Source organism: Rhipicephalus microplus, chromosome 3 (assembly GCF_043290135.1).
Source record: "Rhipicephalus microplus isolate Deutch F79 chromosome 3, USDA_Rmic, whole genome shotgun sequence".
In the NCBI taxonomy this organism is placed as follows: domain Eukaryota; kingdom Metazoa; phylum Arthropoda; class Arachnida; order Ixodida; family Ixodidae; genus Rhipicephalus; species Rhipicephalus microplus.
Window position 1 is genome coordinate 224,669,358 of NC_134702.1, and position 25,245 is coordinate 224,694,602.

Below are 25,245 nucleotides of genomic sequence, written 5' to 3' on the forward strand. Positions count from 1 at the left end.
CTGCTTCCTGCTCATGAAAATCTCGTAGCCGCGGTTTCAAAATGTTTCAGTCTTTACTTCTAATAGCATCACTCAAGTACCCGTGATGGGCAAAGTACTTCAAAAAATTATTACAGAGAATGTCGATGAATTCAACATTTTGACAAGTGAACTTTTGTGCGTCGACGCAACACTGATTCCCTGGCGAAGACAAGTCAACTTACTGAAACACTGCTTCGAGCGATGTTCTTTCTCAAGAAACTTCTGACCGCTTCAAGCGTATTTGTGCCCCTGAACTTCAGTTTCGTTTGGTACTCAAGTTCTGTAACAAAACTATGTGCGCTGTCATAACTAACGTGATTGAGTCATTTATGACATTTCCTAATTGTGATTGTAAATACTTTTCGCATTGGTTCGGATGTTCTGGATTCCACGTTTCCTTATCATGTCTGTATGTCATTGTTAAGTGAAAGCTTGTTTTACAGATTGACATTTTCACACTACGTGTATGTCCATTTTTTATACAAAACACGCTACCAAAAGTTCCTCTTATTTTGGGCGATCGAGTTTAGCTTAATGAAAAATCAGTCAGCCTATGTTTTGCCTCGTCAGAAAACACGAACAAAATTTAGAAAGAAAAGATTAGCAAAACGGCTGCATCGCCCAAGCGACCAGTGGATCTGGTGGTGGTTGTGATTTCAAGAATAAGAAGGCGTCTAATTTCTGCAGCCCGGTAGGGAGCACGGCAAAGAAGGCACGAGCGCATTCCGCTTGCATGTGAAGTGGGAAAGATGGGCTTCCACGGCAACCCTCCTCCTTTGAAGTTTAAGGAGCGTAGCTCTTTAAGGCGTGGGCAGAGCATCCTGTCGTAGTTGTATGTAGCCACCTCTCGTTAGTTCTTGAACCAGCCGTAGAGGGTGGTACTTGTACATATAAGGAAATGAATATATGCTGAAAAATACAAATGGTACGATTAGAGGACGTTCTTGTATGAATATGCTGTGATAAAAATCACAGCATATTTATGGAGTAAATGATGATAAGTGGGGCGAAGCGTCCGTCATTCTGTTCATGCTACCGGCCGTCAGTTCGCTCTTGCTTTCATTCATCCGTGCGTCCATCCATCCGTCCGTTCGTGCATAGATTCGTGCATCCGTACGTCCTCTCATGCGTCCCTCCCTGCGTCCATCTGTCCGTCTATGCATTCATATCTGCGTTCGTCTATGCGTCCGTTCTTCCTTCAAAGCGTCCATCCCTGCGTTCGTTCATGCGCCCAATCATCCTCCGTCTGTCCGTCCATCGGTGCGTTTATTCGTGCTTCCGTCCGTTTGTGCATTTGTTCATGCATCCGTACGCCCATGCGTCCATCCATTCTTTCGTGCGTCCGTCCATGCGTCAAATAGACAGACAAACGACGGACTGATGGCCAGCGGACGATTCACTGTTTGCCAATCAAACGTATGATACGCGCAAGGCGGTGGCGGCTCGCACTCGAAGACGGAACCCCGATGTGCGAGCGCACGAGAGAATGAGAATGGCGTCACACGAATACGTTGGTGATCGCGTGTTTGTTGGCGGCGCCGTTCGCTAGGGGACGCAGTGTAGTAAAGCTAAAGCCGTTATGGCGCGCGTGTGCGTTCAGAAAGTCGGCGGATAAACAAGGCTGCTGAGTGGCATGCGCGCAAGGTGGCGGTGGCTCGCGCTCGATGACGGAACCCCGATGTGTGAGCGCGCGAGGCAGAAGCGTGCCGTGAAGCTGCGCGGCGGCGCGGACAAGATTCCGGTGTAGGAGAACGGGAGGGCGAAGCGGCGCGGCAGCGCCTTGCGGACCCAACTTCGCTCAATTCTCCATCAATTACCATATAGATATGCGGACATTTTTTCATGCTTTTCCTCTATTTCTGGACGTCACAAGCGGCACTGCCGCAGCCGACAGCGAATACATGGGAGGTATAGGAAGTTTCCACACCCTGCTGAAACCACTTTTGCACTGCGTACACTGTGATGTGTGCGAGACTGTACTCGGGGACAACTTAGCTTCACACGGGAGGGAAGGATGAGGACGAGGGGATTACGCAAAATCGGGTTGCTCCGCATCTAGTACGGCAGTTTTCTCCTAATTTTGGTTGTCTCTGAGTATATCTGTGATAAGGTCCATCTTATTTCTCACTTGTACTTTCGAAACTTTGAATCTGCGTGCTGTAGGTGTCGTTTGCGTGCGTATTATATGTCTTTTGTATGTCTTATACAAGTTTCTGAAACATCACGTTCTTCCCGTGTTTTCTCAGGTTGGAGCCCTCTCACGTGCATCATACTACCTCAGCACTTCTGACCCCGTGAGTATTACGTCGTTCTCGATTAAAGAGCACTTGAAATTCTGTCTCATGCACCTCGTAGTATATGCATATGGATGTGACTTTATGTATATAGGCCTGACCATTGCTGTAATCAAGCAGTGCTTACCACTGTTGCCCACGCTCATCCACCAATTCTGTGATGTCTGTCGGGGTTCAAGTAAGCAAAATATACTGAAGGTTTAGTTTCGTGAAAAGGAAAAAAATGACGCTGGCTATCTTAGCAACGCATTTTTGAAGTGAACTTCTATACAGATTAGTCTGTAAAAATTTCAGACGCAAAAAAGTGCTTCAAAAAAGCTCAGCAAGTTCACAAAAAAAGCAAGGAGTGTCTTTGAACATAGATTTGTGCGATAGCCACAGACCGTAATTTCTGGTAGCTGTTTTTCTAGTCTCGGTGCATCTCGCATCACTCACGCGAATGAACGGTTACCTATTGCAGTAATCAAGCCGTTTATTTTAGCAGAACTAGGCAGGGCCTGCAGAAATAAAAAAAAGGAATGTGGTTGATTTTGCTCTGTTTAGGCAAAATGCTTTTATGAACCTCAGTATTGCATACTCACTTGAACAACAAAACTTCAGTCAGAGTTTCGCACAAGTTAGGGCGTTACTACGCAGGCGTAACCACCTCCTGTTTTTCAAAATGGAGTTTAAGTGACCACGCACGTTCATGCGGTGTTTTTGGTTAGCTTCACAGTTGGGTTCATCAGAAGTATCTCACGCATATTCCTAGCTTCTGTTGAGCCTTCAACGGAGACCTCCGAATCGACTATGCGAGGCAGAGGATGACAACGAATCCGGCGGAACGAAAGGAAGGCGGGTAAGATTGGGCGAGGCGACTGGCGCAAGCAAGCGTTGCGTGATGGCGCCAGCGGCTCTTTCGGGGCCGTGGCCCTGATTTCCCGAGATTGCCGATAAATTTCTATTTCACGCTGCCGGGCATACCCTAAGCCGTTGGTAAAGAGCACAAACCCCTGGACCTTTAAGTTTCAAGTAAACTGCGCCCGCATGATGCGGCCATTGTAAGCGCTAAAAACAGAGACAGGGGCTGTACAGCGGCCGGGTCGTAATTGAAGTCGGGAAGCGGCGCGTGAAGTTTCCATAAGGAGGCTAAATGACGAGGATAAAGAGACCAGACGATTGGCTATGTTGTGCAGCTTCTCGAAAAGAAAATACGAGCAGACAAACCACAACACCATAACAGCGTAAAGCAGGGTGTATGAGCAATGCCAGAACTCGGAACAATGTTTCATTTAGAAAGTAAGTTTTTTTCTATATATATGACACGAGTCCAACGCCAATGCGTCAGAAAGTTGTGCTTTACGCCCACACTTGGTGCTTACGCCCACACTTGCGCTCACGCCCACACTTACGGCCACACTTGGTGTCAGAAAGTGGTGCTTCACACACACACACACACACACACACACACACACACACACACACACACACACACACACACACACACACACACACACACACACACACACACACACACACACACACACACACACACACACACACACACACACACACACAAAGTATGCAATATACGAAACCCACCAATGTGGTCGTCCGTTAATTTGTACAATTACGTACAATGTCTGACTCGCGCTTTGAGGAAATGGTCATTTGCCCATCTACACAGCATACAAGGACTTTGGCCAGCCCAAGTTTGCCACATTTCTTCGTGCTTCTTCTGGGAAACATATTAATTTTCTAGGCGCACCGGTACGCTGGTCGGCCCCAAAAGTGGTTACTGTCTGTATAGACTATAATCGTGAGCAGCGTCGTCCAAGTCCCTCTCTTTTTTTTTTCTGTGTTGCCGTTTTGGAGGCTGCCCTTATTTATTTATTTATTTATTTGTGTGGTTTAACGTCTCAAAACGACCACGTGATTACGAGAGACACTGTAGTGGATGACTGCAAAAATTTAGACTACCTGGGGTTCTTTAACGTGTACCGAAATCTTAGCACACGGGTCTACAGCATTTTCGCCTCAGTCGAAAATGCAGCCGCCGCAGCCGCCATTCACTTCTTTGACCTGCAGGTCAGCAGCCGACCACCTTAGCCACTAAACCATCGCGGCGGGGCGTTTGTGATCGGATATTGTTATATTCCTATAGTATTAACATAACAAAGGCTGAAAACTAAGAACGATGTCATGCAATCACCACGCGATGGTTAGGAGGCAAAGCATAAAGTACGCTTCCGGAAGTATAGCCCTCCTGAAATAAAGTTTTACATTCTTTTCCCTTCACCTGGCTGCCCCACAACTTTCTCTGCTTCCGCTCTAGCCGTTAAACTGTACGCAAGAGCTTTCGTGAGTATCTATGACCACAATATTTTTCAATTGCAAATCATTTGTCAGAATACTGCAAGCCCTTTTGACGTATATTTGCTTATCTATTGAAGTGCGACCACCACGGCTCGTATCAAGCTCGCTGCCATCGGGTTAGCAGCCAAGTATCGTAACCACTGCAGCACCACATCGTCGGACCTAGCTGAAATATCGCTGTGCGCAATGTTCGTTGCCTATCATCATCACATCAATTCACGGAGATGCTTGCCTGGCCAGACTTGAAGAGTGAAGCTATTACTATCACCATCACCACTGCATTGTGCGCTTTTCTTGAGCCGCTGAAGCTATCGTTACGAGCGCCCGGCCGTGGTGGTCTAGTGGCTAAGGTACTCGACTTCTGATCAGCAGGTCGCGGAATTGAATCCCGGCTGTGGCGGCTGCTTTTTCAATGGAGGTGGAAATGTGGTAGGCCTGCGTGCTCAAGTTAAGGTGCACGTTGAAGAACCCCGGGTGGTCTAAGTGTCCGGAGCCCTTCACTACGGCGTCTCTTATAATCTTATGGTGGTTCTGGGACGTTAAACCTCACATATCAATCAATAAAGCTATTGCTACGAGCATGTCAACGACAAATTTCAAATAAGCCCACTACCATCTTCACTAAACAAATTTCATGCGATGCAAGGAATGTAAACAGCGTCCGCCAGTGTAGTGCTTCTATCTGATCTCTGAAATGCATCTAGAGACGTCATCGATCTCGGAATGTGTGTGCTAAGCAAATACTTAGCAGTGATGTCTCAGAACTTTTGCTGAGCATTAAGCACGCTCGCCTAAGTGCACAATCTTTTACTGCACTGGTTTAAATTTCAGCTCAGCTGGGGACAAATATTTGTCTTCACCATCTTCCAATTATGAAGTCGCATGGGCTTCTGGATGTTCTGGGACGATGAGAGTCTGCCGTCGTGTATTTTTAATGATAACAATAATCGTCACCAAACGAAACTTACGGAATACCAACAAGAGGCTAGCCCGGATTTGAGCGCTTAAGTGCACTGGTGGTTAAATGCATAACTGCACTGGTAAATGATCGAAACATAAGTCTGTTTGAGGATACCTTTTCGGTTGCGAGATCCCGAAAAAATACATGTTTTGGGGAAAACCTGCAGTGAAGTTTGAAACCGAAGAAACGAGCGACATTCTCATCGACGAATACGGGCTGTAAGATTCGATCGATAAATCAATCAATCAATCAATCGAAACTTTCATTTGCGCCTCAAACAGTACAATATCATAGAGCGATAAGTAGCAGGTCAGAAAAAAAAATGCTGCTTTCACGCAGCTCGATTAAGCTCTGGGCACCCTTTCAGCAGCAGTGACAATGATTTGTTTTGTAGCTCTAAAATACAGAGTGGTTGACAACTCAGAAGTACAGATATTTTAGTGAATACAGAAGCATACAATACACAGTGTCGTAATACCAACGCGTAGTGACGAATGGGTCTATTAAGAACCCCGTAAACTTTCTATCACGCTTTTGGAAAAAACGAGGGTGTTATGTTTGTCGAGTGAGCGAGCTTTCGGGTGCTGGCTTGCTCGCTCGGTCATACAGAGTATACTTGGCGAGTGCTAACAATACTTTTGTGATTACGAATGGGCCAATACGACACTTTTATGAGGTAAACTGTGTACAGCGTGTGGGTAGGAAGGAGTCTGACATTTCCTTTGCACTCTCTTCGTTTGATGGATGAATGCGCAAATTTTTGAAAGTCAGAGGTGCACGACTGAACGTGCAGCGGGCTGCTCCCACGTTGGGACAGTGAGGCTGAGCCCAACATCACGTTCTTTTTTTTTTCCGCCACTAGCCGAAGCTGGAACTTCTCCAGCCAGCGATGTGAAACTACCTATACTGACGAGAAAGCTGAACTCTACGCTCCGGCTACACGCGACAGAGGAAATACTCTCCGTTCGCAATCACCACGGGTGGTCCCAAAGTAAAAGCACCACGTGGGAGTGGCTTCAAAAAACCCAGCTGAACGGGAGGCTCCATGAAATGGCTCGCGTTGAAACAGCTACAGAGGAAGTAAAAAAGCCCACCGGAAATGCCGCGCTTTGTCTGCACCGACGTTTCGGGGGCGAAGGAGCGGGGCCGGCATTCGTCTCCTTTTGCCGCGATGCGATTTGCGGAGCGTAGGCACCGGAAAGTACGACTTTGGAAATTGGCTCTTTCATTGCGCGGACGTTGCCTCCGGTCTCTTGGTGCACTATAGCTTCCTGTTTTTGTCGCGAGACTTTTTGGGACGACATTTGTTTACATTTCGCTGTCTTCGAAACCAGAAGCGGCGTTTGCCCGTGAATGGTCATTGTTGCGTAACGCCTTTGAAGGCTGCCTCTGAAAAGCAGACGGCAACAAGGCCTCCGTATGGCATAGCCACACGGCAGCGTGCTCTGCGACCAGGGTCGATCAGGTGATAGCAATTCTATAGGGGCCTATGGCAGAAACGTACATGCAGTTGGATACCATCATGATCATCAGCTTGGCTACGCTCTTTGCAGGTCAAAGGTCTCTCCCATGTTCCACCATTAAACATGGTCACGTGCTCTCTGCTGCCATGTTATACGTGCAAATTGCCAAATGTCCTCTGTGCATCTAATTTTCTGTCTCCCCCTCACGCGCTATAGCCTACTCCTGGAATCTAGTCAGTTGCCTTCAATGACCAGCGGTCACTCTGCCCTCAGGTCTATTTCTTCTTCTTGATTTCTTTATATCATTTTCTTTTCAACAGCTTGCTGCTTCATCCTCAACTTAAGTTAACCCTTCTTTGTTAAGTACCTTTCTCTAAAGAGCACTTAACTACCTTCTCTCTTAAGCTTTAAAGTACCTTCCTTTCGAGGTATAGTGGTACTCTACCATTCACGGTGTGATTGATAGATATGTGGGGTTTAGCGTAGCAAAACTACCTTATGATTAAGAGAGACACCGTAGTGGAAGGCTCTGGAAGTTTTGACAACCTGGGGTTCATTAACGTGTACCCAAATCTGACCACATGCGTCTAGTGCATTTTTGCCTCCATCGAAAATGCAGTCGCCGCAGCTAGGATTTGATCGCGCGACCTGCGAGTCACCAGCTGGGTGCCTTAGCTACGAGGCTACCGTGGTGGGGACCAGTCATGATATAGATGAGCGTTATATAAGTAGTACGATATAGATAGTAATGAGATATGGAGGTACTACACAGAATCCAACCTGGTAAACGGCAATGCACTCTATCCTTCACCCCTCAATGGTATTTATTGTCACTATGCGCTACAGACCTGACCAGGACACAAACATGTGTGAACATTTCATTAAATCTGGTGACAAAAAAACGTTGCTCATGTCGAGAACAAAATTATAATCATAAATATCTAGATCCGCTTCTCATATAATAAGTTGTACTTTTTCCATTTGCTTCTGCGGTCATAAAAAAACACCACTGATTGGTAACAATAGATCTATCATCTCAATACTCACAGGACACGTAACCATGATTTCAACAATTATATACCAATGTATAGTCATTCGAAGCAGCTTTCGTTTGCACTCAGAAGCCTGTCGTCTCTGTGAGGTATCTATACGACGAGTTGAAACGGCCGTTCAAGAAACGTACTCTCTGATATTCGTGCTTACATCGTTACTGCGTCGGCAGTGGTAGTGGCCTTTGCACGCCTTACTCGTTTTTAATGCGAGGTTGCTCTGGCGAAGGAGCACCAGCGAAACGGTATTGTTCGCTAATGACTGCCGCTTCTAATGATCCAGATGCGCACGACGCCGCGCTTGTTTTGAATCGGTACGAGCGCCTTGCTCCTGCGCGGCCGAGTTACGCATGAAGTCGACGTTATTCTGTAGCTCAGTATGATCTCGAGGGCACCAGCTTGGCCTTTTGTAACATCATATAGCGCACTGAATTACAATTGGCCGATATTGCTCCGTAACATGAAACAAACCACAAAGCAGAGATGGCCGTGTTTTCATGATGCACATATATATGAATATATATATATATATATATATATATATATATATATATATATATATATATATATATATATATATATATATATATATATATATATATACACGACAGTATACGGTTGTAAAAGGCAAATATTGCTACAACTTAATGCGCAGGCTTTGCGCATTATATTGTTGCTGAAATTCGAACAATTGTTTTCGCATTATTTTCAGGGAGGTTACTTGCTTCAACTAATAGGCTCATGAATATTGATAATATCTGACGTTTTACGTTCCTAAACTACCATATGAAAAAGAGCGATGCCTTAGTAAAGTGCCCCGCAATTTCGATCATCTAGTGTTCTTTAACGGGCACTGATATTGTACTGGGCACGAGTGTCTACCAATGCGTCTACCACGAGGCCGGAATTAAACCCGCGACCCTAGGATTAGCAGCCGAGCACGCTAAACTCTTCACCACCGCGGCAGACCAGAGCAGACAGTGCGGTTTCGGTCCTGGACAAATGAAAATAGGAAAGTGCCCCCTCTGAGTGACGTGCGGGACAAGCGCTAAGCGTTCAGACAACGGGCCACGTATTGTAAAAGTTACTGATTGGTTTCCCCATAACGATAGACCTCGTGTTATAGGTTCTCCTCAGCCAAGCTGCACTTTTTATAATCATTTGGCATTGTTGTCAAGTTTTCTGTCTGTGTGCATAGTTTTTTTTTTGTTTTTTGTGAAACCGCCTTTCAGGAAATCATGGTTCGGAGTGAGTTCGTGACCGTCCTCCAGCCTGCCTCGTCTTGTTTGCGTGAAAACATACTGCTTATTTTCGTCGAGTGAAGTCTCGAACACGACGAATGCTATTTTGTGTTATTTTCGCGCAGGTTCCTGAGCATCGATCTGTCGTTAGTTGAATGGAACCTGTGTGGGCGAGAATCTTTGCGCATTAGCAAAGTACACAGCGATGGAGCCGTAGTGAAAACCTAGCGCCCAATCATTTGCCTTTACGCGAAGCACCTGTCGGATCACGTTGCGAAACTTGACAAAACACGCATGTTGAGTTGTATACGAGTCGACAGCATGATTGAGCACGGGCCATAAGCTGTCGCGAAATTGTGCGAGAACTTCACCGCGGAGCAGGCACTCTGAATTGATTTATTTCTTTTGTTCCTTTTTTTTTTTTGCTCGTCGTTTGAAGGCAGATGCACGAAATGTTCAGTCGTGGTCGTGACGACAAAGCGTTTCCTTTTTTTTCTGATTACTTATTCAGAATCTTGCCGTGTTTGCGGCAGTCGTAAGTAGAAATGCGATGCGCATTGGAAACCCATCAGCCTGTTCAAAGCACTCAGTGTTTCTGCAAAGACGGCACCGGTGGGAAGAAAAACAAAAAAGAGGGATATACTATAGAAAATTGCCCTTCGTTTTTTTTTTTGTTGGCGTTGACTAAAGGACAGGCAACAAACATACAGGCAGAGATTTATGGAGTGATAAAAAGGAATCAGCCTTAGCCGGTATATTGATCGAGGCTGACAGAAATAGCAATTTCCTATCCTTCGTCGATTTCGCTGTTTCAACGGCAAAGTTCCGTCAGCTTTTCGATACAAAGACAGTCAGCACAACGACATTTTGGATTTGTTGGCCCGACAAAATCGATGCACCTTCTCAAAGGGCATTGTACCTCTTGTGCCATGCCATGGCCTTTCGATATGGACGGCAGCGGGACGCCTGTTTTGTTTCGGGACGCTGCATTCAACCATGCTGTTCATTTGTTAGCGTGCACGAAAACTGAGCACTACGAGTTGCCCATTCAATTAACTGGGAAGTGATGAAACTTGGCTCTGTAAAAGTTTGCGTCACTTATTTGGTCACGCTTGTACTAGCGCAAGAAATCACTTGGGTGGATACAAATAGGAAGGCATGAGCATCACAGACTGCCCGCTCATGTATTATTCCCGGGAATGGCACTCACGTACGCTAGTCGCAATTAAAATACGTGTAATGGTTCACCGGCCTAATCCAGTAACAGGAATGTTAGCTCTGCTGCAGTTCATGAAAACAGGTTCTGATCATTCTCCAGGCATGTAACGGATGTGAGGAGGTGTGGGGGGGGAGGCTTAGTCTTCCCTTTCATTTTAATTTGAAAGATGGGGGGGGGGGGGCGTTTCATTGATCATAGATAATGAAACTGGGTGTTTTTCAAGGCCTTCAACAAATGGACCATGCTCGAAAAAATTCCTGTGTATGAGGTTGCCAAATCGACTAGATAATTACCGGTTAGAGACAGCTGAAAGCACGCTAACGCGCATAGTTCTGCATGTGCTTATTTGGGCGGTTTCAATGATCTCGATGTTGCTTTCAAATTATTTTAGCCATTTCTTGTCCACGTTCTTTTTTTTCCCGAATGCAACCTTGTGCCGCCATAGTGGTCTAGCGGTTATGGGGCTCGACCGTTGACCCGCAGGTCTCTGGATGGAATCCCGGCGCCAGTGACCGCATTTTCGTCGGATGTGAAAATGCTCGAAGCACGTGTACTTAGACTTAGGCACACGTCGAAGAACACCTGCTGGTCGAAATTTTCGAAGTCCTCCACTACGGTGTCCTTGATAATCATATCGTGGTTTCGGGACGTTAAACACCATCAGTTGTTATATTCACTAAGACCAGTGATACGATATTATTATTATTATTATTATCAACATTATTATTATTATTATTATTATTATTATTATTATTATTATTATTATTATTATTATTATTATTATTATTATTATTATTATTATTATTATTATTATTATTATTATTATTATTATTATTATTATTATTATTATTATTATTATTATTATTATTATCTCCGGAGCAGGACCCCTCCAAAAATCATCATTCAGATGCCCCTAGGTCTGTCGCAAGCTGAATCCGTATTTTGTCTGAGACTTCCTTGCTTACGTCTCTCCACCTAAGTTTTTACCATCCTCATCGATGATTCCTCGCTCACGGTAACAAGGATGCAAGGCTGCACAGTTGGTGTATATTCATGTTTTGGTGCCCTGCTAAAAGACACGGGCTAGAGAAAAACGAGAAACAACGCATGGCGAGGAGCATGCCAACGATTATTTTATTTAGAGCATGGACAGACTTCAGGCTTAACGCGAAGTGCAAAAAGACGACGCACAAGACGAAGGAGGACGCGCTGGAAGCAATGAACGGGCAACTGTCGCCTTTATAACAATTAATAGAAAAAATACTAGAAAAAATAATAGAAAAATAATAGAAAAAATAATAGAAAAAGCAGTTCCGCTACATGCGTGCGCACCCTCAACTTTGAATGTGGTTGGCATGTTCTCCTCTTTTCAGGTTTTTTTTTCGAGCAGGTAGATTTCACAACCACGGAAATAGAAGGAAGGGGTTAAAATGCTAATGTCATTCTTTTCATATTTTTATGTGAACGGCTTGGATGATTTCGCGTGATCTTTGATTCATATGCATCAAAATGACATGCGTGAACATTTTCTGCAACAATGCAGGTGCGCACGCAGTGATACGCAGCTTGTATTTGTTCCCTTTTTTGTTATACAACAGACATTTGTTAATTCAGTGCTTGTCCTTCGTCCTCATTTATGCGAGCTATCGTCTTTTGGCACTGCGTTTTAACCACGAAGTTCAACCAACTCACCCAGTTTGGTGCTGGACAAACCTATGTACAAGAAAAGAATTCACACCAAACCGCAAGAAATTCCACAATAACAACAACACATAAAAAATTGAAGAGCATACCAGGGTGTCTATAAAAGTCACCTACACTTGTGAAAAGGTGTGAATGCAGTGAAACGGTTTCCTTCAAAAGGCTATTTTTTTTGGTGATTGGGGGAAGTGCTAACCGACCCTTTACTGATACGAGTGTAAAATGCTTCGGTAATTTTTCTTACGGTACTCCCTCACAGTCTACACTCGGATGTTCAAGCTCATCACGTGTTACAAGTCGTTTTCACGAAGTATCCTGCCCAGCAGGTCTTCTCTTTGTAAGCATAGTTAGAATTTCCGCTCACAAAGAGCTGGACCTGTTGCCGGTCTCTCATACAACACGATGATGACGGTTTAGCACAAAGCTATCCACTGTTTACGGGAGTTATTCTCAGTTCGTGTTCATTTCAAGCAAAAGACACGTTCTTGGGCTTGTTGGTTCATCGATTTTGAAGACACGTAGACAGTGTGCGAACAAGACACCACGCTAGAAACATAAACGCCCACACGCGAAACGCTCTGTTTCGCTTCGTGTGTGGGCGAGTTCTATGTTTCTAACAGGTTGTCGCATTTCTCGGAAGTTCAGGCATCGTGCGACCGTCACTGGCCAATCAGAATGGTACGAAAACAGAAGCGATTTGTTACTCTAGTTTTGTATTATCCTAACGAAATCAAACCTCGCGTGCTCCAAGTTGGGGGCGGATAAAACATTAAAAGAATGTTTCGCTTGCACCTTTACTAGTCTACCGAAGCAACATGTGTGACCGGGCTATTTAGTATTTCATGGTAATTTGAACAGCGCGTGAGACTCCTGAGGACAAGGGAACCGTTGAAAATGGTATAGCTAAATGCAGTCATATCAGCAAACCCTAATTACCCTTTCTGATGAAGAAATAGATTTTCTTAGCGCATCTGGTAACACAGATATACTCCAGTTGCTTTGCTTCAGGTCTTCCTGCTATTCTGGTCTCTCTCTGTTTTCCTTAATGCACAATTGAAGGAGCGGCGATCACGTGCGCCATCTTGTTTTTGTACTTTCATGTTCGTGTTAGGTTTCAGTTGAAAGTCAGTGCTCGTCCTCGCCTGTTTCTGGTCCTTGTAGACTGTCCACGAACTGTTCACGTCACCACTCTGCCATCTCCACAGTCGCAGGCGGCCGCAAGAAAATTTCCTAGTTAGCAGAGTTACCGCGCAATCGTGAGTGCTGTGATGTGTTCAATCAATTTCCTCTTCTTGGCAAAGATATCGTGGGGCTTAGCATTTATGCGTACATAATCCACGTCGATTCTCGGAAGATCTCTATGAATTCAGAAGAGCGAAACCAGGGGCTAAATGGGCTGTCAGTCACCGCTTCCTTCCTTCGACACGCGGGCCCACCTAACCAGCACGTCTTTTTTTTTTTTTTTGAGGGGATATGTTGTTGGTTCGCCCCGCCTGTCAACTAGAGCACTAATTGCGGCTGCAATAACAAGCGTACTGGATACTTCAAGGGACGTTAGAAGGGAAGAGAAAAGAGAGGAAGGGGAAAATGTGACAGGCACCAGGATTGCCTCCTCAGGCATTTTAAAGATGACATACGCATGCACAAGTGAGCCAGCAGATTGGAACCTCGGTACGTGAACGATGTCTCTGGTAAGCGTTACGTCTGCATAAACACACACTATCCATCATATACATCGGTGACTGCGTGGTGGGGAAGGCATGCATTCACCGCTGTCTTTCTGGTGCGCGTCACTGGTGTTTCCTTTCTTTTTTTTTTCGATGCGGGGACTTAATACTTATGTGCCTTCGGAAGCACTCGGGGACAAGTCGAGCACGCGGCCCACGTAGCTAATATAGTAGTGACGTAGAGTGGTCTCCTGTCTTTCGGGCCGTGACGTCCCTGCGGGACGTCCAATTACGACCACCTCGCAGTATCTGCTCCCGCCTACGACGCGAGAGAGGCCGGGCGCTGCAAGCGAAGGCACGGCGTGGAGGACGCGCGTAGAATTTCCGGCCCGATGTCGAAACAACCCCAGTCTGAGGTTAGGCACCGCATTTCCTTTTCTTGCGTTTATATCCTGTGCATTGCGTACTTTTGCACGCACTCATCTGACAAAGAAGCGTGTAGGATTTGCACGCTTTTTTTGTCTGTTTATTTTTCTCAGTGTCGCGCTTTATTGTCAGCGGTCGAGTGATGCCCGTTGGCACGGCTATCGGGTTGGTAGATTAGTCTCATTAGAGTTCTGCTAGAGCCATCTTATTTTATTTTCTGTCGCTGCTGAGAGTGGGACGCAAAAGGAAAGCGGGTGAAGAAGAAAGATGAACTTCAACCACCAACGTTCTTGAGGCGGCGATATCCCGTACCGTAACTGCCAGACTTGACGTTGAATCTGACGGTGCCACAACGGTGGGTAATTTTTCTTCTTTTTTTGTGGAGTACTTTTCAATTAGATCGAGCGCACGCAGGCTAATCTATACGCGAAAATGTTTTATTAACAGCGAAACTTAGCTGCTCGTACTACATATTTGTCCAGGTATATATAGTGCAAAATACTATTGCCCAGCTTTGGCCCTGCATGTCTTTAGGCGAAACCATATACTTTTTTTTATTTCTTTCTATCTTTATTTATTTATTTATTTATTTATTTATTTACGTTTCTACTTTTTTGCTCTCTTACACAAGGTTCTCTAACTTCGACGTTTCTCTCACCTGACCCTTCTAGACGCCGTCTGCGAAGAGCAGTTATTTCGGGGCACTCCATATTATGTTGCAAATAAAGAATAATGCTGCAATACGTAAACGCGCGTGTGCTTTTCAAGTTATTTCTTACTTATTTACAAATAAATATGTAATCGATCTCAAGCCATTCGTACTATGTTATTGCGTAAACCAAACGAGATGCGGGTCTAAATAAATAATGCAAATAAGTTTTCAATTTGTCCACCAAGAGCAAGGTAAAATTGACTTTTGACACGCGTAAGGGGAAGTGGGATGTTGCACAACTAGTTGGATATGAAAGAGCTATCAACAAGAAAATCATCTGCCGCAACACAAAGCGAAATAAAAACAAATTTATTACACAGGAAATTCCTTTGATCGAAAGCCTAAGGCATCTAGATTTGTAGTGGCTGCTGTTGTCGACCCAAATAGCAAACACAATTCATGTACACAATTTATTAAGGAGTACGTCGAATCGATAACATTTATGATATTCTCTATAAATACAATTTCTTATTGTGGTGTCTAGTCTAAAACTGTGATGCGTATGATTTACACACATCCACTTGCTTGGTTATGTGAAATAACGTATTAGTCAATAAATAATAGCGGGCGTTTCGGGAATTCATCCAATACAGGTCTTGCTTTCAAGCGCTAGTAATATCCGCCTGTTCTCGGGGTTTTGTCGCTTATCACAAAATCTTGGTAACAAAAGTACAAGTTATGCTAAAAAGTATAGTGCTGGTACACAGCGGCTGATAGCTGCCCCGTGTCCTGCTCTATTAGAAAGTTTTCATAGAATGTGGTAATTGATTTTGCGGCTATCATTCTACACAAACAGCACATGATACCACTACGAAACAGAGCGCGTGAGGCGACGGGTGATTTCTCTGGAGCACCAGCTAAAGTTTGCATACTCTTTGAAATCGTATCAAATATAACGGAGCATAATCCTCAGGCCTAAAGGAGGCACACCAAACCGCAAAGGCGATTTTGAGGATCACGGAGAAGTCCCACTGATGACAGCGAGCACTTTGATCCACGATGACCTTTCAGGGCTTCTAACGTATAGGGTCAAGCAAAGGGGCAAAAAAAAAATAAGTTTGTCAATGCCAATTACAAAACTTCTATGACACTGCACGTGAAGCCCGCGCACGTTAGCGTAGGCTGCACTCGTTCTCGCTAAGCTTCTTTGCCAATGTGACGGTGAGGCAGACAGTGTGAAAAGAAAAAGCAATAAAGCATCAGTAGCGTCTCCCTAGACACGTGCCCAACTCGCATTTCGCATGCATTCAAAGCTGACTACGCTGTTCCGATCACAAGCAGGGAAACAAATGCAGTGCAAAAGAGCGCCTTCTTTGGGGACAAAAATGATAAATAAAAAAAGGAGTCTGGATAGTTAGCACTCGTGGTTCCCATTAGCGTGCCCGACGCCAAGGCGTTGAAAGGAACACAGGCGACGCCAACAACGTCCCAACGTCAACCCTCGCCCCGTGGCAGTGAGCGGCCGTGAAGGAAAAAAAAAACGTGTCCCACCAAATCGAATTACCGATCTGCAGCCTCCGAGAGACCGCAAGGAGCCGACACCTTTCCTGCCCGCCTCCTTTGCAGCCATGCCGCTCTGTCCGTAATTAAAACACGTTCGCCGTGCTCTCTTATGCACGAGTCAAGACTGGAATGCGTAAGCAGGAACGCCTGCACTCTTCAGATGCGCTACAGGTGTACACTTTCTTTTGTCACGGATCGTTCAGAAGAAAGCCCCGCTGTCTAGGCCCCGTTTGCCTTACATGGGTCACAAGTTCTGTGCAGTGCGGTTAACGCAGCGCTTTTACAGTATCTGAGAGAAAGAAAGACAAGGGAACGGAAGGAGGTTAACCAGCCTAATTGCAGAGAGGGTTGGGGAAGAGAAACACATAGCGCAGAGCCGTATGAACTCCCGACGCTTTACATGCGTCTACCATATGGCAGAACTAAATCGTTCGAAAGTGAACACATTACCGAAACCTAACGGCTGGCTCTAGTCTCCGTAGTGTGGAAGCGAGCATATTGCCGTGACATTTTGAGTCAACTCCTGTACTTTGGTTGACAAGCTGTGGTGGTGGCAGAATGGTGACTCACAGGAGCCACATGACGTGATAAGAATCGTTAGCGCTGGCGAAGAATGCGAAAGAAAAAAGAAAGAGATAAAAATGTTGGTCCCACTTTAATTATATTTAATGCCTGTCAACGCCGAAGACCCCGCAGGTGAAGGCTTTATAGATGACACTTCAGCGTACACAAAAAGTTTCGCACACTACGTAGACGGTTGCTGCATAGGAGTCCAAAGTCATGCAAGCGTCAGGAAGAGCATGGTGCTCGAATAGTGCTTGTGCACCATATGAATGGTGAATATATATATATATATATATATATATATATATATATATATATATATATATATATATATATATATATATATATATATATATATATATATATATATATATATATATTTCATTTTTTGCTTGATTATTTCATAATACATGATTACTGATAATTGATGGGGCTAAACGTTCCAAAATCACAGCCATATGATTACGAGGACGACAAGTCATCATTGTCCTTGTGAAACAGACCAATGCTAAAGGCGACGTTAATATTAGCCTGGGAAAGGCTCCAGCACCGCACTTTCATCACACGCAATTGTATTGGAAAAAGTAACTGCAAGTAACACTTCCAGTTTGTCTGTGGAAATTGAAATATGTGTGTAAAACGTTATCACACGCTGCGTGTCTTCAAATTTATGGTTTTTGAGCGCTAAACTAAACCCTAGATTGCTTAATTTGTTATGTCACTTAACTAGCTGACTGCGGCAGGGGCCATCGTGTACTATCAAAAAAGTGAAATTGATGATATCATCAAGGCTGGTCTTCATCGGCACTGATTTCTACTGTCCATTGACGTGGGATACAATTAACGCAACTTTCATGTCAATTATGCCGGCGTAAGCACTATCCCCTCAATCCCGGAATTTCGTTTAGTTTACGTGTTCGAATATTAACAGGATAATTTCTTTGTCGCTGTAAGAGGCATTTAGAGTTTTCAAAAGCAATGTCAATTTTAATATTTGCTCGAAGACTCGTATGATATACACGCTGACGTTATAGAAGTCTTGCGAATAGAGCATGGTGCACTGTACTAACCATGGGAGCCCTGAAGCAGCAAGAAGTTTCGCAGCGCTTCCCACACCGCCCGGGCAGTCGTTAAGGGCCTAAATTTAAGTTAGCGCCCTAGATCCTAAGTTGGTTATGGAAGCGAACATGTGGCCGTGGGCACGAAGTGCGCTCCCAGAATAAGTCACACGTAGAGTTTACGTACATAACTGCTCAAGCCCGGTTTATGTAAAACAGTGTGCTACGCAGAAATTAACATCGGCATGATAGTTTCTGCCTCTCGAAAGTCGGGAGTGAGCACGTAGCGTTCTCACAAGGATCGACCAATCACGTCGCACAGCCGAAGAGTTGATGTTACATTTGAAAGTGGTAAATACTGTAGGGGTTGCCTCTCCCTTACTAGTCTCACGCATATTACGAGACTTGTAGGGCGAAAGCAGTCATTAAAACCTGTCTAAATGTTTTTCGCTACCTGCGGAGCAGAAGGCTGGAGGCCCAGAAAGAGCGTTCAAATTAAGATACAGACGACACAGCAAGTGATTGAAAGGAAAATGACAGGCTTAACAGACAGCAAGAGAGCAGAGTGGGTCAGAGAACAAACGAGGGGTAAGAACATAATATTTGAAATCTAGAAGAAGAAATTGACATGGGCCTGGAATGCAGCACGTAGGCAGGATAACCGCTGGTCCTTAAGGGTAACTGACTGGACTTCCAGAGAACTCAAGCGTGTAAGTGGGAGACAGAAATTGAGGTGGTGCACATGAGATGAAGTAGTTTGCAGTCATAACGCAGCAGCAGAAAGCACAGGACCGGTTTGAATGGCGGAACATGAGAGAGGGCTTTGCCCTGCAGTGAGCGTAGTCAGAATATGATGATGATAATAATGATGATGATGATGGTAATGGTGTACGTGATGATGATGATGATGATGGACTAATTCTCATGAGCCAGAAGCAGAACAGAAACATGAAGCACGGTATACTTAGGAGCGCTCCGGAACTATCGACCACCATGTGTGTTTAAGGCGCACCTAAATCTAGTAACACAGTCATCAACTCCATCTCTGCGATCGCCGAGCAGCCCTAATCAAGCCCCCGTCTTCCGGCCGGGTATTTACACTGTTTTCACTATCCATCCTCTATCCCTCTACGCATATACACGTGTTCGGGCTACTCTCTTCAACAGGGGAGGCGATCCTTTGCGCATTCTTGGCGTGTGGGGTAGTGCAGTGGTGCCTTCGCTGATGATGGGATGAATAGTTGCGGCTATGGTTCGCCCTCAGTTTATATCACCGAAGAAGCGCAACCGTGCACCGCAAAAGAAGGCAACCGGCATGCCGGTGTCCGTTAGGATGCACCGCAATCAAATAGAAGTTGTGGCTCCCACAAACAAAGCTTTCTTGTGAATACGCCATTGTATAGTGAAGACCGAACAGAAGCAACTGCAGTTGAAAGGGCAGGCTGCTCATTTGTTTATTTCTTTATTTGTTCGTTCGTTTGTTCATTCATTCATTCATTCATCCATTCATTCATTCATTCGTTCGTTCGTTCGTTCGTTCGTTCGTATGCCGAGCACGCCAGCAGTTCTATTCAACCCGTCCTCTTCATCTGTCATCTTCAACTTCGCGAAGGTGACCGAGTTTGTACGTCCCCGTTCTTCGTCCTTACAATATGCATAACGGCTTTTACCGGTCACTGCTTTCATAGTAATTATATTATGGTAAATAGGTCATCAATATGTTTAGGCGATGTCATCATTGGCAGCAACATGCCTTGCATCCAATACAACAACTTCTACAAGTTATTTCCAATCCGCCCTGTCCTGGGCAAGGTGATTGCATTTTGTACCTCCCAATTTTTTTGTTGCCGTCGCTCCTCGCCGTATCTTTTCGTATTTATTTCGATGCCCTAGCTGCTCATCTGTGTTCTGTTCATCTCATGATGTCACATGTCTAGGCCATTTTTTTCATTCTTCAAATATCATTCATAGGATGTAGTATATGAGATCTCTTGTTTGCTTTCTTACCTACTCCGCTTTCTTACCTTCTCCAATTTTTACCTCTATCATTTTTCGCTCAATTTAGCACTATATGTGACAAGTCAGAGTCTATTAACCACATGCAGTGCGTATGCCCTCAATCCGAACCGGCACACGATCACTTAAGTGACTAACATATTATCTGAGTGGATGTGGTGGTCTGGTGGTTACGATGCTCAACTGCTGACCTGCAATTCGCGGAACTTAATTTCGGGTGCACTGCACCCCTGTTTTTGGTGGAGGCCAAAGTACTCGGGGTCCGAGTACTGGAATTTAGGTGGATGTTAAAAAATCCCAGGTGGGGAAAATTTGCGAAGTACTTCACCACGGCGTCTCATAAGCATATCGAGGTTTGTGGAAGTTAAAGGCCATCAGTTTTATTATTATTATTATTATGAATATTATTATTATTATTATTATTATTATTATTATTATTATTATTATTATTATTATTATTATTATTATTATTATTATTATTATTATTATTATTATTATTATTATTATTATTATTATTATTATTATTATTATTATTATTATTATTATTATATCTATAGGACTTCCTACTCTGTAAGCAACGCCCAACGCAGTTAGGAGTGCCGATTGAGGCAGGTTTAGATGCTCGTTTTCGAAGCGTAAGGTAGAGTCACGGTGTGAGAATAAGTTAGGTGATAGCACTGTGCCCGGCGCCACGTGCACACTGTGTTTGCCGCCTGGGCTATTTCCGTTCGATTCGACGGATGGCGCCAACGGAGGATGGTTCAAGAAGTACCGAGGTGAAATACCGATCACAACGACCAGGCCGTCTGAATACAGCGCCAAGAAATACCGAGGGTAAGCGAGTGCAAGTACCTCGGATTATGGATAAATGAGAGAGATGGAGGTACAGGAAAAAAGATCGACAGCAAAAGGAAAGAGGAATGCTGCAGTAATGAAACACAGACCGTTATAGATATACATCAGGTACAAAGTTCTTCAAGGTCCGTAGAAAGGCGTAATAGCTACAGCGCTTACATTTTGGAACTCAGTGGTTTGCATAAAGTCAGGGGTGTAATCATGAATGAATGTAAATTAAAGGACTGCGAGACGCCTCGCGTTAGACGACGAATGAGGCTGTAGAGGCAGATATGGGAAGGACAGGCTTTGAAGTAATGGAAGCTCAGAGTAAAATGAGATTTGAAGAAAGGCTTAGGAAAATGAAGGAGAGTAGAAGGGCCGGGAAGGTGTTCGTGTATTTGTATCGGAAGAGCGTAGACACAAAGTGAGAAAAAGACCTAGGAGGCTCACAGGTTGGCAGTGTGGGCGCTATGGCAACAAGGAGCATTAAGCGGAAAATCCGAGAGGCGGAGAGAGTTTATTTGATGACAATGATGGAAAAGAAGTCGGCTCTGAGTAACTACCGAGAGGGCAAGAACAAAATAAAGCTGAAGAGATTTTATAATAATTCTAGGAGAAGCGTTTTATTGTTCTAAGCGAGGTCAAGTTGCCTTAGAACACAAAGTCATAAAGTGAAGTTAGATAAAGAGGAAGAACAATGTACATGTTGTGGAGGGGGGAATAAGGAAGCGATGGAACATGCTCTGAATGTGGCCTTCGCAGGGGCGTCTGTGTGGCCTTCGCAGGGGCGTCTGTGGCCTTCGCAGGGGCGTTAGTGTGTAGCGACACCACAAACCCGAGCTAACGCGTCGCTTAGACTCCCTCTCACGCCTGGCCGCGCGTGTTTGAGCCGCGTCCGGGGAAGAGGCGATCCTGGGGGTTGAGATGACGCCGGGTGATTGAAGCTTTAAGGCGCCCCCGGCCGTGGCAACACAGCCATTTGGCCCCAGCTTTACGTAGACGGCATCCCTGGCCCGACCCCCACAGAGGAAATTGGTAGTCGCCTTTTCCTTTCTTTCTCTCCTCACATCTTCGTCTTTTTCTCCACTTTAAATCTATTCTATCTTCTTCTCTTTTCTATTTACTTCATTATCTCCTTGCGGCTAGCGTTAACCCTGTGTGGCTATTCTGCCTAGGATAAACCATATTCGGTTATAGCAACGGCGTACTGCTGGCGCAGTTCAAACTTGGCCACATGTTTTGGCACATCTCCTAGTTGGGCTCTGTGGTGGGTGGTAGGTGCCGTTGCCGAAGAAGCCCAGACTTTCATGGGACCTTTGAACCACACCTAAGATATCGTGTCTCCAAAAGGGTACGCACCGATGTAGCATCCCTTTTTCTTCACCGAAACATAGCAACCTTCCCGAAATTCTATGTCCTTCATTGTGAACAACCTTCACAAAAGCCAGAGCAATCTCACCTTTTCTTGTGGCCAAGTCTCTAAAAGACACTATTGGAACTGGCTGTAAAGCTACAAAGATGACAAGTAGGGATATTCTACTTGAACTAAAGGATAAGGAACAGTTCAGCAAACTTGCACACCTCGTTGCTTTTGGCAATACCTCTGTATCAGTAAGCGCACACTGTACAATGAACACAGTGAAGAGTGTAGTATCTGATGAAGACTTGGTGGCACTAATCGAAGGTGACTCTTTGATAGATAGAAGGACCAAGGCATAACACATGTGCAGCGCATCACAATAAGACGCAATAACACAGAAATTTCTTCAAAACACCTAACACCTAATACTCACTTTCAAATCAACCATTCTACCTCAGACAATCAAAACTAGCTATGTGAAACTTCCTGTGCGTGCAAACATTCCGAATCCGAGTTATTTAATATACCACCGATTTGGACACAGATCTCAGACGTGCCGAGGTCAGCTGACTTGCGCTAAGTGCGCCACAACTGGTCACGGTACCAATGAATGCAAACACGATGAGGTTCTCTGTTAAATCTGTGAAGGTAACCATCTTGCGTTCTCCAGAGCGTGGCCAGCCTGGAAGAAACAAAAATAAAGTTATCACTATAAGAGGTAACAAAAATATGACATTTTGTGAAGCACGAGAACGAATCATACATTCATCTTTTGCACTAAAAAGATCGTTCGCTGAAGTGGTGCAATGAGAGGAGGCACCACAACAACCTTTCGTGGATACCTGGCCCATGCCTAGCGTGCCCAGGTAAAGGCCACTCGCCCCTATGGTGGGAGCAGCCAGTGCTGCCCCGCCTACAATCAGCCAGTTCACACTCATGGTGTCTACAAGACCTGGCAGCAGCCAGGACGATAAAGAGGCCAAGGGGGTTATATCAGCCCCTGGCTTTGTGGGGACAAAAAAAATTGTCAGCATATCCACGGAGTGAATGACGGAGAGTGGGGCGGATCATTCGTCCGTCCATTCGTTCTTGCTACCGTCCGTCTATGCGTCCGTCTGTGTGGCCGTCCATGCGTCCATCAGCCTGTTCGTGCGTGCGCCCCTTCGTGCGTCCGTCCCTGCGTTCGTCCATGCATCCGCCCCTGCGTCCGTTCATGCGTCCATTCATGCATCTGTCTGTGTGTCCGTTCGTCCATCTATTCAACACTGCAAGTACCCCCATCTCGCATTTTTTCATCATATATTCCCCATATAGAAGCACCGCCATACAGCGGACATTCCAAGGACTAAACGAGAGGTGGCACACGCACACTTTCTTACGGCTTGCGCTTCGGGTCTACTTCCCACCTTTAACCACCTCGAGTTCATGGTATATACTGGTTCACTGTATTCATGGCACTGAGGCCCAACGCTCGCTAAACCCTCCTAAAACCAAAGAGGTTACGCCCAGCGAGTATAACGTAGCAACCGTTTCCTGTCAGATAGTGCTCAATGTACATGCCAATGGCTGCTAATGGGAAATGAGAGACAGGAGAATTCGGCTTTTACTTTCTTACGGCTTGTGCTTCGTGTCTACTTCCCACCTTTAACCACCTCGAGTTCATTCATGCTATATACTAGTTCATTGTATTCATGGCACTGCGGCTCAAGGCTCGCTAAACCTTGCTAAAACTAAGGAGGTTACACCCAGCGAGTATAACGTAGCAACCCTTTCTTGTCAGATAGTGCTCAATGTACATGCCAATGGCTGCTAATGGGGAACGCAGCGTGCGCGTTAACTAAAAGCTGAATGCTCTTATCTCTAATTCCCCATTAGCAGCCATTAGCATGTACATTGAGCACTATTTTTTATTGTTCAACGCAGAAAAGAAACCTGTCACCGGCATTACCTTGGAGGTGAAATTGTTATACTTCTTACATACTACAACGGCTATTAGGGACGAACGGGTGCCGCTATAAAAAGCTTCGCCCCTGAAACTTCGTCAGTTGAGGCGAAATCTAAGCGACAAACAGATTGCTCTGCGGAGCGAGCGTCCAGTGGCACACAGGAGGCAATGAAGGCCAAATACAGCCAATGGCACAGGTAGCGCCAAAGGAGCGGTGATCTTTTGTCGACCGCTCCGAAAAAGACAAAACACCAATTTCAAAGCCTCAGAAAGGTCCTGTGAAATAGTCTTCTCCTTTTCGACACACAGTCCTTATAGTACACGCAGCACCACCTTATGCCCAATATGAATGCACAAATAATACAATGGAACGTTAAAGGTCTTCTTAGGAACCTCGATGACATACAAGAACTCGTCCACAAATTCAATCCAAAAATGCGTGTGAGACGCATTTGAGGTCCAAACATACCAACTTTCTCCGTCACTACGTCACTTCCCGAAAGAATTGCGATGATGCTGTGGCGTCATCAGGTCGTGCGGCTATTATAGTAAATAAAAGTGTGGCATGTTCTCGTTTACCACTTAAAACGCCCCTTGAGGCAGTTGTCATCTGAGCCGTCCTTTTAAATAGACTCATTACTATTTCTTAACTGTATATACCACCTCATCATCAGCTTTACAAACAGGACCTAAAATTACTAACTGATGAGTTTCCAGAGTCCTATTTGCTTCTTGGTGATTTTAATGCACACAATGTCCTTTGGGGCAATTCTCGCTGCGGTGCTCGAGGACGTCTTATCAAACAGCTGCTGTTTTCCTCTAATCTATGCCTTTTTATCACGAAGGAGCCTAC

General features: G+C 45.0%; 1 protein-coding gene across 4 annotated transcripts in view; it reads left to right on the top strand.

Annotated features, from left to right (window-relative positions):
- The first annotated feature begins 2,266 nt into the window (after positions 1–2,266).
- Positions 2,267–25,245, top strand: part of LOC142804140 (uncharacterized) — a 184,208-nt gene continuing 161,229 nt past the window's right edge. For 3 of the 4 annotated variants that reach the window (XM_075890737.1, XM_075890736.1, XM_075890738.1), the window contains exon 1: positions 2,267–2,315. The gene's annotated coding sequence lies outside the window, so the exon portion shown is untranslated. The remainder of the gene's footprint in view (positions 2,316–25,245) is intronic. The other variant, XM_075890739.1, reaches the window with a different exon arrangement.